This window comes from Salvelinus alpinus, chromosome 8, assembly GCF_045679555.1.
Source record: "Salvelinus alpinus chromosome 8, SLU_Salpinus.1, whole genome shotgun sequence".
NCBI classification, from domain to species: Eukaryota; Metazoa; Chordata; class Actinopteri; order Salmoniformes; family Salmonidae; genus Salvelinus; species Salvelinus alpinus.
This window is the reverse complement of record NC_092093.1, coordinates 48,451,144-48,468,395: the sequence shown is the minus strand read 5'-3', so window position 1 is coordinate 48,468,395 and position 17,252 is coordinate 48,451,144. Positions and strand designations below refer to the sequence as shown.

Sequence of the window (17,252 nt, the reverse complement as noted above, 5' to 3'; positions counted from 1 at the left end):
TATCTTTTACGATCAAACCAGGATAAATAAAGCATGGTAAACTACGAATGTTGAATCTACTCTGAAGACTCACCCGTATATTCTGGAAGGAAAATATAACAGTCCGCTTCACGAGCTCAGTATAAAACCTTCAATCTCATTGGACAATATAGATGTCTTTCCCACCCACATCAGCCAATGGTAAACCGAGGCTGTGAATACCCAGGAAGTAGTTTCTGTCACGCGTTTTAATGTAATTACAGCGCATGCTCGTCTAGCAAGACTTGTAAAGTAGGTTAAACCGCAGGTCTTAACTGGTTAATTGGTTTTACCATTAATGGCCTAAAGTAGTATGTGGTGTGATTTTATGAGATACAATTTGCCAATGCATGTAGAAGCCTAATCAACAGGCAATTATTAAAATATAATAATATTAAAATATGTTTGTGTAGTAACTCCTGTTCTTCGTGTGTTTCATTAGGGAGACTTACAGACTGAAGAATAGTGGACCCTGAAAAATGATAAATCTACAGCCAAGGAGGGGGGTCTAAAATTCATAAATATTGAATTGTAAAGTAAAAAATAAAATAGGTTATTGTTAAGTGAAAATGAAAATGGCTAATTGAAAACTGAAAATGATCAAATTTAAGTTTAAACATTGAAGTTAAAAGCTAAAAAGTCAAAATTGGAACAACAATCATGTTTCATTACACAGGTAACCTGTGTATGGAACCATGATCATTAGCCTACCTGTTGGTTACCTGTGTAATGAACCATGATCATTAGCCTACCTGTTGGTTACCTGTGTAATGAACCATGATCATTAGCCTACCTGTTGGTTACCTGTGTAATGAACCATGATCATTAGCCTACCTGTTGGTTACCTGTGTAATGAACCATGATCATTAGCCTACCTGTTGGTTACCTGTGTAATGAACCATGATCATTAGCCTACCTGTTGGTAACCTGTGTAAGGAACCATGATCATTAGCCTACCTGTTGGTTACCTGTGTAATGAACCATGATCATTAGCCTACCTGTTGGTTACCTGTGTAATAAACCATGATCATTAGCCTACCTGTTGGTTACCTGTGTAATGAACCATGATCATTAGCCTACCTGTTGGTTACCTGTGTAATGAACCATGATCATTAGCCTACCTGTTGGTTACCTGTGTAATGAACCATGATCATTAGCCTACCTGTTGGTTACCTGTGTAATGAACCATGATCATTAGCCTACCTGTTGGTTACCTGTGTAATGAACCATGATCATTAGCCTACCTGTTGGTTACCTGTGTAATGAACCATGATCATTAGCCTACCTGTTGGTTACCTGTGTAATAAACCATGATCATTAGCCTACCTGTTGGTTACCTGTGTAATGAACCATGATCATTAGCCTACCTGTTGGTTACCTGTGTAATGAACCATGATCATTAGCCTACCTGTTGGTTACCTGTGTAATGAACCATGATCATTAGCCTACCTGTTGGTTACCTGTGTAATGAACCATGATCATTAGCCTACCTGTTGGTTAACTGTGTAATGAACCATGATCATTAGCCTACCTGTTGGTTACAATGCAGTAAATTAAACTGCATTGTAACCAAGAGGTAGGCTAATGATCATGGTTCGTTACACAAGTAACCAACAGGTAAGCTAATGATCATGGTTCATTACACAGGTAACCAACAAGTAGGCTAATAATTACATGTGTAGCAAAAATAAGCAATGGATTAATCTTTATCTTTAGCCCTGATAAGACATTTGTAATGAACCAAGCAGGTGTCTTTTTAAATTTAAATTTTTATATATCTATATATTTTTTTCTTCTCCCAAGCAGGTGTCATGCCTTCTCCCTCTGGTGCTCGAGGGCGTGAGGCTGCTCTTCATTACGCACACCTGTCACCATCGTTATGCGCAGCAGCGCTCATTGGTCTCACCTGCACTCCTTGCCTTTGTTGATTGCCCCGTTTATAACTGTCTGCAGCCCCGTTTGTTCCCTGTGTGAGCATTCATGTCGTTTTGTGTTCCTTTCCAGACACTGTCCTGTTCTGTTCTGTCCTGTTCCATGTCCGTTGATAATTAAATGTTCACTCCCTGTTCCTGCTTCTCGTCTCTACCGTCAATCCTTACAGCAGGATAGTTTGGATAGGTGGATAGTTTGGATAGGTGGATAGTTTGGATAGGTGGATAGTTTGGATAGGTGGATGGTTTGGATAGGTGGATAGTTTGGATAGGTGGATAGTTTGGATAGGTGGATAGTTTGGATAGGTGGATAGTTTGGATAGGTGGATAGTTTGGATAGGTGGATAGTTTGGATAGGTGGATAGTTTGGATAGGTGGATGGTTTGGATAGGTGGATAGTTTGGATAGGTGGATGGTTTGGATAGGTGGATGGTTTGGATAGGTGGATAGTTTGGATAGGTGGATGGTTTGGATAGGTGGATGGTTTGGTTGGCTGTCACCCGGTGGTCAATCATCAGTCATTATGCTAGAAACACCGTTGATGCCATGTTAATAACATGTCTCCAAAACTGACGAAAGGCTGATCCAAATGTGTTTACATTTTACAGTTGGGATGTGTATAATGCTACTGTAGTCATTTTATGGTAACATGCTTTTGCTGTAAAGCCTTATTTCCCAGAAGGCCTTGCCGTTCGAATGAAATGTAGATTTTCTACCAACGACTGTATTTGTTAGTGACAGAGACATCGTTGTTGCATTCATCAATTGACTCTCCTGTGGCCTTCACCAATTGAGATCCTATTGAAATGTTATCATAAAAATGTAATTATTTAAGCAATATGTATTTCATAAGTCCTCATTTTGAGGGCTTAACTTTACTCTTATACAGTGGCCTGAAAGTCAATTTTTACAGCAAAATTATGGTACCTTTCCAAAAATGTGCAGTATTTCCAGAAATCCTGGAGGAATCTTCCAAACGGGATTTATGGAAAACTTTGGAATTTGGGAAGTTACCAGAATTTTGAAACCCTACCTGCAAGTCACATTATGCTGGTTTGTAAAGTGATGTGTGATTCCTATTGGAATCCAGCTAGAGTTAGGATATCCAACAGTTGGAATATATTCACAGGCAACATACAGAATTACTGCCATGGTTAACTTATTTGTGACAGGGGGGCAGTATTGAGTAGCTTGGATAAAAATGTGTCCAGAGTAAACTGCCTGCTACTCTGTCCTAAAAGCTAGAATATGCATATAATTGGTAGATGTGGATAGAAAACACTCTGAAGTTTCTAAAACTGTTTGAATGATGTCTGTGAGTATAACAGAACTCATATGGCGGGCAAAAAACAGAGAAAAAAATCCAACCAGGAAGTGGGAAATCTGAGGTTTGTAGTGTTTCAACTCTTTGCCTATCCAAGATACAGTGGAAATGCGGTCATGTTGCACTTCCTGAGGCTTCCACTAGATGTCAACAGTCTATAGAACCTTGTTTGATGCTTCTGCTATAAAGGAGGGAATGAGAGGGGATTGAGTCAGAGTTCTGGCAGAGTGCCAGGACCTGGTCACGAGCTGGTCACGAGCATTCACGTGAGAGTTAGCTTGCGTTCTGAAGACAAAGGAATTCTCCGGTTGGAACATTATAGAAGATTTATGATAAAAACATCCCAAAGATTGATTCTATTCTTAGTTTGACATGTTTCTACGGACTGTAATATGACTTTTTGTCTGAACTTTGGCCTGGACCTGCCAGCGCGTCGTCAGTTTGGATTGTGTACTAAACGCGCGAACAAAAGGAGGTGTTTGGACATAAATGATCGACTTTATGGAACAAATCAAACATTTATTGTGGAACTGGGATTCCTGGGAGTGCATTCTGATGAAGATCATCAAAGGTAAGTGAATATTTATAATGCTATTTCTCACTTATGTTTACTCTAATATGACGGATATATTTGTGTCTTGATTGGGCTCTGAGCGCCAACTCAGATTATTACAGCTTTTTCGGTAAAGCTTTTTTGAAATCTGACACAGCGGTTGCATTAAGGAGAAGTTTATCTAAAGTTCCATGCATAACACATGTATTTTCATCAACATTTATAATGAGTATTTCTGTAAATTGATGTGGCTCTCTGCAAAATCACCGGATGTTTTGGAAGCAAAACATTACTGAACGTAACGCGCCAATGTAAACTGAGATTTTTGGATATAAATATGAACTTTTATCGAACAAAACATACATGTATTGTGTAACATGAAGTCCTATGAGTGTCATCTGATGAAGATCATCAAAGGTTAGTGATTCATTTTATCTCTATTTATGCTTTTTGTGACTCCTCTCTTTGGCTGGAAAAATGGCTGTGTTTTTCTGTGGCTATGTACTGACCTAACATAATCGTTTGGTGTGCTTTCGTCGTAAAGCCTTTTTGAAATCTGACACATTGGCTGGATTCAGAACAAGTGTTGCTTTAACTTGGTGTATTGCATGTGTGATTTGATGAAATGTAAATGTTTATAGTAATTTTTGAAAATTTGACGCTCTGCATTTTTCACTGGATGTTGGCCATGCGGGACGCTAGCATCCCACATATCCCAGAGAGGTTTTAAGGTACTTTCAGACGGGCCATGATACATGGCAATTGAACAGTAAAAAAAACTGCCCTCCGTGTATAGAGACCATCGTCCCCCCAATTGTTGTCAGCTCGAATGTTGTCATTAAAACATTGTTTGATTGGTTGGCAAGATGAACTCAGCTCATTGGTCAAACATGCACGGCGGCCCCTCAAGACTTCTTCTAATTTCATCTTTTGGGGTTGAATAGAGCTGAAGGTTTGGGAATAAAATAACAACAAGACGTGTTAAACATACGACGTCTGTAAAATGTATATAGGTTCAGAAATGTTGTGAAATAGGAAAGTTACAAATTGAAATCAAACTGGATGGACATCGGAAATAGAAGAAGGCCAGGACTAAAAACAATCAAAATATAACTGTTGTAAAATAGATTGTGTCTGTAAAATGTGTACAGTGTGTATAAACTGGAAGTAGAAGACTACGTGTTATTGTTTATTAGTTTACTCCAAATGGGGGAGGGGTGGTAGGGTTAGTGGAATAATACAGGACGGTATATTCTATAAAAAAAAGCTTGTGAGATGCTGGAGGAAACAGGTACAAAAGTATCTATATCCACAGTAAAACGAGTCCTATATTGACATAACCTGAAAGGCTTCTCGGCAAGGAAGAAGCCACTGCTCCAAAACCGCCATAAAAAAGCTACGGTTTGCAACTGCACATGGGGACAAAGATCGTACTTTTTGGAGGAATGTCCTCTGGTCTGATGAAACAAAAATACAACTGTTTGGCCAAAATGACCATCGTTATGTTTGGAGGAAAAAGGCAAACGCTTGCAAGCCGAAGAACACCATCCCAACCGTGAAGCACAGGGGTGGCAGCGTCATGTTGTGGGGGTGCTTTGCTGCAGGAGGGACTGGTACACTTCACAAAATAGATGGCATCATGAAGATGGACAATTAGGTGGATATATTGAAGCCACATCTCAAGACATCAGTCAGGAAGTTAAAGCTTGGTCGCAAATGGGTCTTCCAAATGGACAATGACCCCAAGCATACTTCCAAAGTTGTGGCAAAATGGCTTAAGGACAACAAAGTCAAGGTATTGGAGTTGTCACGACTTCCGCCGAAGTCGGGTCCTCACCTTGTTCGGCGGTCGGCTTCGCCGGTCTTCTAGCCATCATCAATCCACTTTTCATTTTCCATTTGTTTTGTCTTGTTTTCCTCACACCTGGTTTCAATCCCCTCAATCACTTGTTGTGTATTTAACCCTCTGTTCCCCCCATGTCTTTGTGTGGGATTGTTTATTGTTTCATGTATGCGCAAGTTAGACCGGTTGCGCTGGGTTATGTCAACCCGTATTGTATTTCGTGTTCGTTGTGCCGTGTGTTTTTGGTTCACCTAAATAAAAGGCCCTGTTTGCTACCCAATATCTTCTCTCCTGCGCCTGACTCCCTCACAGCCATTTACGCATACCTGACAGGAGTGGCCATCACAAAGCCCTGACCTCAATCTTATTGAAAATTTGTGGGCAGAACTGAAAAAGCATGTGCTAGCAAGGAGGCCTGCAAACCTGACTCAGTTACACCAGCTCTGTCAGGAGGGTTGGGCCAAAATTCACCCAACTTATTGTGGGAAGCTTGTGGAAGGCTACCCGAAACGTTTGACCCAAGTTAAACAATTTAAAGGCAATGCAACCAAATAATAATTGAGAGTATGTCAACTTTTGACCCACGGGATCTGTAAGCTCCTTTAGGAACATTGTGAGGTGACTACCTAAGCCATTTAAACTGGAACGAACATTTCAGTAACAGGTGCAAAAAATCTAACTAGCTGATTAGATTAATTTAGAAACACGCATGTTATTTATCTTTGTGTAGCGTAAGATTAATCAATCAATCAATGTAAAGACAAAAATACAGATATTAAATACAATTTTTTTAAATACAATTAACTAAGACTAAAATATTACATTTATAATAATAATTTGAAAAAAAACGTTGTATCTCTTGCTTCAGAGGATGAGCTATGATTTTGTTGCATGTGTGCTTTTTGTGTGGCACTCTATTGTAAATATTCACAAATACAGTAAGTGAACTGCTATTATGGTTTAAGTAGTAGTTTTTAAGGTACCTTCCAAAATACATCAAATATTTCCCGGCCATTGAAATTTCCACAATGCAGTTTAATTTACGTTAATCTACTGTATTCTCTTTATGCAGTGTTACTGATGATTATTATGACTCACTAAACAGAGAACATCCCTGGTCACCCCCACTGCCTCTGATCTGGAGGACTCACTAAACAGAGAACATCCCTGGTCATCCCTACTGGCTCTTAATATAAGACATTTTAAATGATTTATACTATTTGAGACTTAAGTATATTTTAGCAATTACACTTACTTTTGATACTTAAATATATTTAAAACCAACCACTTTTATACTTTTACTCAAGTAATATTTTACTGGGTGACTTTTATTTTTACTTGAGTCATTTTCTATCATTTTCTTTCTTTACTTTCTCTCAAGTATGACAATTGGGTACTTTTTCCACCACTGGTAAACTGCAACAGATGTTTATAAAACAAACAGACTGTTGGTTGTCAATGCATATGCTTAAGAGATGTAAATGTTATCTTACAGAGTGTCAGGAAGACAGGCTTATTAAAAAGAAATGGTCCATGTCAGGCTCTAATGTTGGAGGTCCTGTGGTCCTGGGTGTCTTTTTGGAGCTGTTTTTCATGTGAATGAGGGAATAATTGAGGAGAATTGGCACGTTTAGAAACTAGATAGGCAGGTTTGATTTAGTCGTTTGTTGTGTGTATGTTTTTGTATTGTTTATAGTTTCTATATACATATTATAGTTATATAGTTTATATTGTTAATTTTATTTATTACGATAGGCACTACTGAAGTGACAGTGTTGGCTACAGATAGACAATGGATTGAAAAGAAGGGACAAATGTCACCGAACAATTAAAAAATATATTTTTCTCTCTGGTCCATTCAGAAGACATTTCCGCCTTTCCTGCACATGTTCAGTGGAGTGAAGCAACCAGGTGTAAGCAGATATCTCTGCCACCGGGGGGCAGTGTTGAGCTAACCTTCTCAGCTATCAACCAAAAAGGCAAGGAGAAAGGAGTGGAGTTACAACGTGTACGTAGACAGACTAGCTAATGAGGCTACCGTGGCCTAAATGTCCATGCAATGGAGGTAACAGAAAAGAATGAACACATTATATTTGCATCATGTCATGCATATAAAAAATAAAATATAAGCATGTAAAATAAAAGCTTGTTAAATAAACCCTTCTGAAATCAGATGTGCGTGCCACAGTATTTGTGGATATCCATTTCAAACACATAACACAGAGCAGAATAGCAGAATATTGACAACATGAAGGAATCCAGGGACTGTGTCTCATTTAGGAAAGAACAGAGATCCCCCACTGCAGCAGCAAGTTTAAACTGCACTTCTACATCTGTGAGATCAAACACAATAACTTAGAAATAGTGGCTTTCTGAAACACCATCTGAACAAACAGGCAGAACCATGAGGGATCTTTGAAACGCACACACACACACACACACACACACACACACACACACACACACACACACACACACACACACACACACACACACACACACACACACACACACACACACACACACACACACACACACACACACACACACACACACACACACACACACACACACACACACACACACACACATTCACCCAAAGGGAGAATGAAAAGAAAGACAATGTAACTAGAATTTCAAACACCCTTCATGGTCGTGTGTGTGTGTGTGTGTGTGCCCTACTCTACCCTGCTCTACCCTACTCTACCCTGCTCTACCCTACTCTGCCCTACTCTACCCTGCTCTACCCTGCTCCACCCTACCCTGCTCTACTCTGCTCTACCCTACCCTACCCTGCTCTACCCTACTCTACCCTGCTCTACCTTACTCTACCCTACCCTACCCTACTCTACCCTACTCTACCCTACTCTACCTTACTCTACCCAACTCTACCCTACTCTACCCTGCTCTACCCTACTCTACTCTGCTCTACCCTACCCTACCCTGCTCTGCCCTACTCTACCCTGCTCTACGCTGCTCCACCCTACCCTGCTCTACTCTGCTCTACCCTACCCTACCCTGCTCTACCCTACTCTACCCTGCTCTACCTTACTCTACCCTACTCTACCTTACTCTACCCTACTCTACCCTACTCTACCCTACTCTACCTTACTCTACCCAACTCTACCCTACTCTACCCTGCTCTACCCTACTCTACTCTGCTCTGCTCTACCCTACCCTGCTCTACCCTACTCTACCTTACTCTACCCTACTCTACCCTACTCTACCCTACTCTACCCTACTATACCCTACCCTGCTCTACCCTGCTCTACCCTGCTGTACCCTACTCTACCCTACTCTACCCTACGCTACCCTGCTGTACCCTACTCTACCCGACTCTACCCTGCTCTACCCTACTCTACCCTACTCTACCCTGCTCTACCCTGCTCTACCCTACTCTACCCTGCTCTACCCTGCTCTACACTACTGTACGCTGCTCTACACTACTCTACCCTACTCTACCATACTATACCCTACTCTACCCTACTCTGCCCTACTCTACCTTGCTCTACCCTGCTCTACCCTGCTCTACCCTACTCTACCCTGCTCTACCCTGCTCTACCCTGCTCTACCCTACTCTACCCTGCTCTACCCTGCTCTACCCTGCTCTACCCTACCCTACCCTGCTCTACACTACTCTACGCTGCTCTACCCTGCTCTACCCTACTCTACCCTGCTCTACCCTGCTCTACCCTTATCTACCCTGCTCTACCCTACTCTACTCTGCTCTACCCAACCCTACCCTGCTCTACCCTGCTCTACCCTGCTCTATCTACCCTACTCTACCCAGCTCTACCCTGCTCTACCCTACTCTACCCTGCTCTACCATACTCTACTCTACTCTACCCTGCTTTACCCTACTCTACCCAACTCTACACTGATCTACCCTGCTCTACCCTGCTCTACCCTACTCTACCCTTCTCTACCCTGCTCTACCCTGCTCTGTCCTACTCTACCCTGCTCTACCCTGCTCTACCCTTATCTACCCTACTCTACCCTACTCTACCCTACCCTACCCTGGTCTACCCTGCTCTACCCTGCTCTACCCTACTCTACCCTACTCTACCCTACTCTACCCTGCTCTACCCGACTCTACCCTGCTCTACCCTACTCTACCCTACTCTACCCTGCTCTACCCTGCTCTACCCTACTCTACCCTGCTCTACCCTGCTCTACACTACTGTACGCTGCTCTACACTACTCTACCCTACTCTACCATACTATACCCTACTCTACCCTACTCTGCCCTACTCTACCCTGCTCTACCCTGCTCTACCCTGCTCTACCCTACTCTACCCTGCTCTACCCTGCTCTACCATGCTCTACCCTACTCTACCCTGCTCTACCCTGCTCTACCCTGCTCTACCCTACCCTACCCTGCTCTACCCTGCTCAACCCTACTCTACCCTGCTCTACCCTGCTCTACCCTTATCTACCCTGCTCTACCCTACTCTACTCTGCTCTACCCTACCCTACCCTGCTCTACCCTGCTCTACCCTACTCTACCCTACTCTACCCTACTCTACCCTGCTATACCCTACTCTACCCGACTCTACCCTGCTCTACCCTACTCTACCCTACTCTACCCTGCTCTACCCTGCTCTACCCTACTCTACCCTGCTCTACCCTGCTCTACACTACTGTACGCTGCTCTACACTACTCTACCCTACTCTACCATACTATACCCTACTCTACCCTGCTCTACCCTGCTCTACCCTACTCTACCCTGCTCTACCCTGCTCTACCCTGCTCTACCCTACTCTACCCTGCTCTACCCTGCTCTACCCTGCTCTACCCTACCCTACCCTGCTCTACCCTGCTCTACCCTTATCTACCCTGCTCTACCCTACTCTACTCTGCTCTACCCTACCCTACCCTGCTCTACCTTGCTCTACCCTGCTCTATCTACCCTACTCTACCCAGCTCTGTCCTACTCTACCCTGCTCTACCCTGATCTACCCTGCTCTACCCTTCTCTACCCTGCTCTACCCTGCTCTACCCTGCTCAACCCTACTCTACCCTGCTCTACCCTGCTCTACCCTTATCTACCCTGCTCTACCCTACTCTACTCTGCTCTACCCTACCCTACCCTACCCTGCTCTACCCTGCTCTACCCTACTCTACCCTACTCTACCCTACTCTACCCTGCTATACCCTACTCTACCCGACTCTACCCTGCTCTACCCTACTCTACCCTACTCTACCCTGCTCTACCCTGCTCTACCCTACTCTACCCTGCTCTACCCTGCTCTACACTACTGTACGCTGCTCTACACTACTCTACCCTACTCTACCATACTATACCCTACTCTACCCTGCTCTACCCTGCTCTACCCTACTCTACCCTGCTCTACCCTGCTCTACCCTGCTCTACCCTACTCTACCCTGCTCTACCCTGCTCTACCCTGCTCTACCCTACCCTACCCTGCTCTACCCTGCTCTACCCTTATCTACCCTGCTCTACCCTACTCTACTCTGCTCTACCCTACCCTACCCTGCTCTACCCTGCTCTACCCTGCTCTATCTACCCTACTCTACCCAGCTCTGTCCTACTCTACCCTGCTCTACCCTGATCTACCCTGCTCTACCCTTCTCTACCCTGCTCTACCCTGCTCTACCCTACTCTACCCTACTCTACCCGGCTCTACCCTGCTCTACCCTGCTCTACACTACTTTACCCTGCTCTACACTACTCTACACTACTCTACCATACTTTACCCTACTCTACCCTACTCTGCCCAACTCGACCCTGCTCTACCCTGCTCTACCCTACTCTACAAAGCTCTACCCCACTCTACCCTTCTCTACCCTGCTCTACCCTGCTCTATACTTCTCTACCCTGCCCTACCCTACTCTACCCTGCTCTACCCTACTCTACCCTGCTCTATCCTACTCTACCCTGCTCTACCCTGCTCTACCCTGCTCTACCCTGCTCTACCTTGAACTACCCTGCTCTACCCTACTATACCCTTCTCTCCCCGACCCTACCCTGCTCTACCCTACGCTACCCTGCTCTACCCTACTCTACCCTGCTCTACCATACTCTACTCTACACTACCCTGCTCTACCCTGCTTTACCCTGCTCTACCCTGCTCTACCATACTCTACCCTGCTCTACCCTGCTCTACCCTACTCTACCCTGCTCTACCCTACTCTAACCTTCTCTACCCTGCACTACCTTGCTCTATCCTGCTAATCCCTGCTCAACCCTGTTAATGCCTGCTCTACCCTGCCATACCTGCTCTTCCCTACTCTACCCTGCGCTACCTGCTCTTCCCTGCTCTACCCTGCTCTACTTGCTCTACCCTGCTCTACCATGCCCTACCTGCTCTACCCTGCCCTACCTGCTCTTCCCTACTCTAACCTGTCCTGCTCTGCCCTGCCCTGCTCTGCCCTACCCTGCCCTGCTCTACCCTGCCCTGCCTGCTCTTCCCTGCTCTACCCTCTCCTGCCCTACCCTGCCCTGCTCTACCCTACCCTGCCCTGCTCTACACTACCCTGCCCTGCCCTGCCCTGCCCTGCTCTACCCTACCCTGCCTTGCTCTACCCTGCCCTGCCTGCTCTTCCCTGCTCTACCCTCTCCTGCCCTACCCTCCCCTCCCCTGCTCTACCCTGCCCTACCTGCTCTTCCCTGCTTTACCCTGCCCTGCCCTGCCCTGCTCTGCCCTGCCCTGCAAAAAAATAAGGTTATATTCTGAAGCATCAGGTTACAATACATTACAGCAGCATTAGGTTACAATACATGACAGTAGCATTAGGTTACAATACATGACAGTAGCATTAGGTTACAATACATTACAGTAGCATTAGGTTACAATACATTACAGCAGCATTAGGTTACAATACATGACAGTAGCATTAGGTTACAATACATGACAGTAGCATTAGGTTACAATACATTACAGTAGCATTAGGTTACAATACATGACAGTAGCATCAGGTTACAATACATTACAGCAGCATTAGGTTACAATACATGACAGTAGCATTAGGTTACAATACATGACAGTAGCATTAGGTTACAATACATGACAGTAGCATTAGGTTACAATACATTACAGTAGCATTAGGTTACAATACATGACAGTAGCATTAGGTTACAATACATTACAGCAGCATTAGGTTACAATACATGACAGTAGCATTAGGTTACAATACATTACAGTAGCATTAGGTTACAATACATTACAGCAGCATTAGGTTACAATACATGACAGTAGCATTAGGTTACAATACATGACAGTAGCATTAGGTTACAATACATGACAGTAGCATTAGATTACACTACATTACAGTAGCATTAGGTTACAATACATTACAGTAGCATTAGGTTACAATACATTACAGTAGCATTAGGTTACAATACATTACAGTAGCATCAGGTTACAATACATTACAGTAGCATTAGGTTACAATACATTACAGCAGCATTAGGTTACAATACATGACAGTAGCATTAGGTTACAATACATGACAGTAGCATTAGGTTACACTACATTACAGTAGCATCAGGTTACAATACATTACAGTAGCATTAGGTTACAATACATTACAGTAGTATTAGGTTACAATACATGACAGTAGCATTAGGTTACAATACATTACAGCAGCATTAGGTTACAATACTTGACAGCACCATAGATAGCACAAGAAGATGCCTCCAATCCAAATAGACTGAATTAAACGTGTTGTGTTTCCTAGCTACTCCAATGTTTATGAAAAGTGTAGTCACACACACCCTTGTAGTAACATCATTTAGTCACACCCTCTAGTCACACCCTGTAGTCACACCATGTAGTCACACCCTGTAGTCACACCATTTAGTCACACCATTTAGTCACACTCTGTAATCACACCCTGTAGTCACACTATGTAGTCACACACACCCTGTAGTCACACCCTGTAGTCACACCATGTAGTCACACTATGTAGTCACACACATCCTTGTAGTAACACCATTTAGTCACACCCTGTAGTCACACCATGTAGTCACACTATGTAGTCACACACACCCTTGTAGTAACACCATTTAGTCACACCCTCTAGTCACACCATGTAGTCATACTATGTAGTCACATACACCCTGTAGTCACACCCTGTAGTCACTCCATGTAGTCACACCCTGTAGTCACACCATGTAGTCACACTATGTAGTCACACACACCCTGTAGTCACACCATGTAGTCACACCCTGTAGTCACACCCTGTAGTCACACCATGTAGTCACACTATGTAGTCACACACACCCTGTAGTCACACCATGTAGTCACACACACCCTGTAGTCACATCCTGTAGTCAGACCATGTAGTCACACCCTGTAGTCACACCCTGTAGTCACACCCTGTAGTCACACCCTGTAGTCACACCATGTAGTCACACTATGTAGTCACACACACCCTGTAGTCACACCATGTAGTCACACACACCCTGTAGTCACATCCTGTAGTCATACCATGTAGTCACACCCTGTAGTCACATCCTGTAGTCAGACCATGTAGTCACATACACCCTGTAGTCACACTATGTAGTCACACCCTCTAGTCACACCCTGTAGTCACACCATGTAGTCACACACTCTATTCACACCCTCTAGTCACACCATGTAGTCAAACCATGTAGTCACAACCTCTAGTCACACCATGTAGTCACGCCCTGTAGTCACATTATGTAGTCACACCCTGTAGTCACACCATGTAGTCACACCCTCTAGTCACACCATGTAGTCACACCCTGTAGTCACACACACCCTGTAGTCACACCATGTAGTCACACCACGTAGTCACACAAACCCTGTAGTCACACCCTGTAGTCACACCATGTAGTCACACACACCCTGTAGTCACACACACCCTGTAGTCACACACACCTTGTAGTCACACCCTCTAGTCACACCATGTAGTCACACTATGTAGTCACATACACCCTGTAGTCACACCCTGTAGTCACACCATGTAGTCACACCATGTAGTCACAAACACATTGTAGTCACACCATGTAGTCACACACACCCTGTAGCTACACCCTGTAGTCACACCCTGTAGTCACACACACCCTGTAGTCACACACACCCTGTAGTCACACACACCGTGTAGTCACACCCTCTAGTCACACCATGTAGTCACACTATGTAGTCACATACACCCTGTAGTCACACCCTGTAGTCACACCATGTAGTCACACCATGTAGTCACAAACACATTGTAGTCACACCATGTTGTCACACCCTGTAGTCACAAACACATTGTAGTCACACCATGTTGTCACACCCTGTAGTCACACCCTGTATTCACACCATGTAGTCACACTCTGTAGTCACACACACCCTGTAGTCACACCCTGTAGTCACACCCTGTAGTCACACCTTGTAGTCACACAATATGTTCACAAGTATTACACACGTACATGTACTCAATATAATTTTTACTACATGGTCAGATACTATTTCTTTTGTACGTCGTTGAACAATAAAACCTCACTTTTGGACACATATTAATTAAGCGATTTTTCCTCTAGCTCTCTCTCTCTCCCTCCCTCTGTGTCTCCCCCATATCTCTCTCTCCTTCCCTCTGTGTCTCCCCCATCTATCTCTCTCTCTCCCTCCCTCTCTCTCTCCCCCATCTCTCTCTCTCTCCCTCCCTCTGTCTCCCCATCTATCTCTCTCTCCCTCCCTCTGTGTCTCCCCCATCTCTTTCCCCCCATCTCTCTCTCTCTCTCTCTCTCTCTCCTTCCCTCTGTGTCTCCCCCATCTCTCTCCCCCATCTCTCTCTCTTTCCCTCCCTCTGTGTCTCCCCCATCTCTCTCTCTCTCTCCTTCCCTCTGTGTCTCTCTCTCTGCTCCCCTGTCATGGTCTTTGTTAGCTGTGACTTTTCTCTGTGTGGTTTATCTCAGCGGAGACAGTATGCCTCTCGCTGGCTCACGGCCTCCGTTTCCACGGCAACTTTCTAATTGATTTGGACGAGATCCAGACTGCACTGGATACCCAGCGCGCTATTGATGTCAAAAGAAGCACGAATAAAACGAGAAGATGGGGATAGCACCATATGGTTGGTTCCACACAGCCTCGGCCTGGCTCCATACATGCCATTTAGCCGTTTTCAACCAGACGTTTTTATTATATTGGTGAATAGAACCCACATGTGATTGATGATGATATTTCACAAGTTTTGATATTTTCTTTTGTACGAGGGATAATGAGGATGGATACTCTGAATAGGGACCAATGAGCTGTCAGTGTGTTATTCAGGATAGCGACTGTCAATAGATATATACTCTCAATACTTACGCACACACGCGCACACACACACGCACACACACACACACACACACACACACACACACACACACACACACACACACACACACACACACACACACACACACACACACACACACACACACACACACACACACACACACACACACACACACACACACACACACACACACACACACACACACACACACACACACAGTACACACTGAATGCTTTATGTTAGTCAAAACATGATACTTGGTATTAACAAGTTACATAGGGAACATCTGAATGAGAAATGGGTCATTTCACGAAATGGGGTCTTTTGGACATGCAAAAGTTTAAGAATTATTTTTATATTTTTTATATTTTATTTTAGCATTGAATTGGATGTGTTTAGCCTACAGAAGAACACCTTCCCCATCTCAGGCATTACAATCCTGTGAACTACGCCTTCCCCATCTCAGGCATTACAATCCTGTGAACTACGCCTTCCCCATCTCAGGCATTACAATCCTGTAACTACGCCTTCCCATATCTCAGGCATTACAATCCTGTGAACTACGAAACCATTTTATCTGCACTTCTATCACACCGTCTGTTACCCCGGTTACGGACACATTATGCACCTATTATTGAAGAGCATGTTGGAGATAATCCAGCATTATCTCATTGATCAAGTGTCCCTTGTACAAATAAACTCACATGTAATATTAAACTGATAACGTTACTGTAGGGCCCCTATCAGGACTGATGATAACAGGGCTGAGGGGCCCCTATCAGGGCTGATGATAACAGGGCTGAGGGGCCTCTATCAGGACTGATGATAACAGGGCTGAGGGGCCTCTATCAGGGCTGATGATAACAGGGCTGAGGGGCCTCTAACAGGACTGATGATAACAGGGCTGAGGGGCCTCTATCAGGGCTGATGATAACAGGGCTGAGGGGCCTCTATCAGGACTGATGATAACAGGGCTGAGGGGCCTCTAACAGGACTGATGATAACAGGGCTGAGGGGCCTCTATCAGGACTGATGATAACAGGGCTGAGGGGCCTCTATCAGGACTGATGTTACCAGGGCTGAGGGGCCTCTAACAGGGTTGATGATAACAGGGCTGAGGGGCCTCTATCAGGACTGATGATAACAGGGCTGAGGGGCCTCTAACAGGACTGATGATAACAGGGCTGAGGGGCCTCTATCAGGGCTGATGATAACAGGGCTGAGGGGACTCTATCAGGACTGATGATAACAGGGCTGAGGTGTCTCTAACAGGACTGATGATAACAGGGCTGAGGGGCCTCTATCAGGACTGATGATAACAGGGCTGA

The 17,252-nt window shown here is 44.3% G+C and overlaps 1 protein-coding gene across 5 annotated transcripts in view; it reads right to left on the bottom strand.

Annotated features, from left to right (window-relative positions):
- LOC139583237 (phospholipid scramblase 1) overlaps positions 1-180 on the bottom strand; it is a 9,827-nt gene extending 9,647 nt beyond the window's left edge. For 3 of the 5 annotated variants that reach the window (XM_071414084.1, XM_071414088.1, XM_071414086.1), the window contains exon 1: positions 1-67. This exon is cut by the window's left edge. The gene's annotated coding sequence lies outside the window, so the exon portion shown is untranslated. The other 2 variants (XM_071414085.1, XM_071414087.1) reach the window with 2 other exon arrangements.
- Positions 181-17,252: the final 17,072 nt, after the last annotated feature.